Here is a 3,232-nt window from a genome sequence, read left to right on the forward strand (position 1 = left end):
ATAATAATAATAAAACAAATAACGTGAAATTGACTTCTTGTCACATTTTGCATTAATAACTATTCCATTCAGACGTGGTACTATTTAAACCCTACTGCAAAATCCAGAGTAGACACGCTAAACGCCTGGTAAATGAAAGGATCACATTTGTTTCACTCTTACTGTTTTACTCCCCATTTGCCTTAATGTGCGAGCTCTGACTCATGGCATCTAACTGAACAATCACCCTTGCATGGGTCATCTCATGTCCATTAAGAGGGAACATCCGGGCCAAATCTTCCCTGCAGAAGCACACACGTCACTGGACTCATTCATATGCCTTGACTGAAAAGAGCTTAGTCCAACCAAAGCTCGTCATTAATTAGATTAGACAGCAAGGCCTCCTGTTATAATAAAGGTGTCAGTCAGAGTTTCAAAGACTAATTGTGATGTTTCACACCTTTATGTATACCCACGGAAGAGCAGAATGTGAAAGAAGTAAGTGATTGTCTTTACTAAAGCAGTTTATAAGCTCAAATTTCATTTTATAAGCTTTAGTGTGTAGATTATTCTAACACATGTCTCCATTCATGAAATAATGACAAAAACTGACTGGTTGCCAAGGAGGACATACATCTAATTTTACCTTTTATGAGTGAAGACCAGGTCCTTCTGTGCACAAACATCTCAGAGGACCAATCAATACAAGGTTACAATACATTTTGTTGATTTTATCTAAACTATTTGAACTAATCTAGTACATGTCCACTTCCAGATAGCTCTGAGTAGCTTTCCTTAGATTACAAAACACACTGTGCTGTAAGTACAACCACAAATCCAAGCCTTTCTCAGGACACCATTTGGTGCTCAATGAAAGGTTTGTCTTTACAAATGGTCTTTGGGGTCTTTTACTATCAGCATTCCCCTGATGGTCTGCAGAGATGAGTAAGATCCCTTGGCAGGCACTCAGGCTATTTTCTCAACAAAGTGGCCAGATACTCAGACACAATCCTTGCAATTACCGTTTATGGAGTACAGCCAACACAGTCTGCTTTCTTCTTTAGTTCTGTACTGATTTGGCTTACAAATGGAAGTAGTAAAAGGGGTAGTGACTTTCCCATACGTCATAGGAAAGAAGCTGAGTTGTTTTTATTAGTCATTGTAAAATGCAAAAGTCTGTAAGGAATTTTGCACAATAATTACAGAGATGTGAAAAACACAAATGATAAAGTGAATGATTAAATCTGACAAAAAGAAGAAAAAAGAAAAAAATAAATAGATTGAAGTTTGTAATTGTAAAGTGACATATTGGGAAAAAGTTCAAGACGCACGAGTTGTTTCGCAAGGCATTGCATTTCATGCATCAACACATAAATCGAAAAGAAGGACACATGTTTGGTCATGTTTCTCTGTGAATGATCAGTTATTCACAAAAATATTCCCATTTTCTGCACCCAGACTGCATTTTAGCAGTACGCTTGACCTACTCTAGAAACCAACACAAATATAGGTACAGAAATAGTCAACAAAAATCTACACACACCCATTTAAATCTACAGCTCTCTGAAATCAATGAAATATAAAAAATCACAGTTGCTCCTGGACGTGTCTTGATCTTCATGTCTTTCAAGCTTAGAATGCCTCTAAAACCTAAAGCGAGTGTGGTGTAAGTGTTTGGTCTCCATCTTTTCGCATGCAAAAACATCACATCTTTTGTTTTGCTGAGTCATCTTACGGGCTCTAGCGCCGCTCATTCTTTATAGAGTTGCTCAGTGAAGCTGCAGAAATGTTTCCTGACAAGGACACTATGAATATTTTAGGAATCCAGGCACATGGCCACAGCTGCTGAGAAAAGGAGGCTATATACAAGATGGATGTTAAAGGACATGAATCTGCAAACACAAAGATTTTTATACCCTACTTTTCTCTAAATTCCCTGTGCCATTTTGGTAGTCTCTTAAAACTGTCATGGGCCTTGTAAAGGTATTTAAATGTTTAATTTCAGTGTTTACCACTTTGCCACTATGTACCACATAATCTTATTACCAAGCCATAGCAGACACAAACCATAAAATTGACATCACCAAACATCCGAGAGACTCAGTGAAAGCTCAATGGCAAGATTTGTTTTCAGGCATGTTGAGGCTTGTTTTTATAGCACCTGGTGCGATCTGGGATGTCACACAATCTTCATGTCTAGAATCATCAGACCTCACTGAAGGATTAAGATATTTTCCAAAGAAGTCTACCATGAAAGGGTCGCTCGTGCTACCATGATTTTTTTTATCATTTCACATATCTCTTCTGTTGTCATTTCCTTTAAAAAGACTTAGTATACAGCAACTAAAACAAATATGCTGTAAAAAAACAAAACTTATTTTTGTATTGCTGAAGTCTCACTGCAATGTAAATAAAGTGCTTGTTAAAATTACAGGCATTGTAGCTTTAACTGCAAATACAAATGAACCAATAATGTGGAATTACAATGGCTATTGGTAATTTCACATATGGAAAACCATGTACTTTTACGGTTATTGTTCTTTTTAGACCAGACTTATTTTAGATACAAAATCGGAGCTAGCTACGAATGCTTTTACTCGACCATAGGGATATGTTTTGCACAGTGTTATTTTCCTGCCATTTTGTATGTGGTGTTAGGAAAATAAATTGAAAATATGCTAGTTTTAAAACTTAACCACATGTACAACATTATATAAAATTAACAGCATTTTAAAATAAGAACATTTGGTTCTAAATTGTCTCCATGGTCCAGTGGGCATCTCATTTGTAGAATGTTTCTATTAACTATAACACAACAAGTTGAATTAAAATAGTTTAGTTTTAGTTTTCTATCATTTAAAACACAATTCTTAACCTCTCTGTGGACTGAGCAGGCATTCACAGGGTGTTGTGGTTGTTTGTGTGAGTTTAACCTTTTGACCTTCTTGATCAGCTGGTGTAAAACTGAATGCAACATAGAATATCTGTGAAACACATAATCTAATTTGTAATCTCTCCTAATTGTTAACAATATGTCTTGATTGAAATAGCCCAATTATAGTTTTCAGATTAATAACTTATTCTGCTCTACTGATCTTTATGTTACCTGTAGTTACAGCAGATTGCCTCCTATATCTTTTGGTCTGCCTTTTGTCTGTGTGGGAAACAATCAGGAGAAGTTCCAGCTTCACACTGATCTGTGAAAAGCCATAAAACAGCATGAGTTCAGGCCAGTAGAGGAGAAGCTTTGCTT

This window comes from Poecilia formosa, unplaced genomic scaffold (assembly GCF_000485575.1).
Source record: "Poecilia formosa unplaced genomic scaffold, Poecilia_formosa-5.1.2 Scaffold38, whole genome shotgun sequence".
NCBI lineage: Eukaryota > Metazoa > Chordata > Actinopteri > Cyprinodontiformes > Poeciliidae > Poecilia > Poecilia formosa.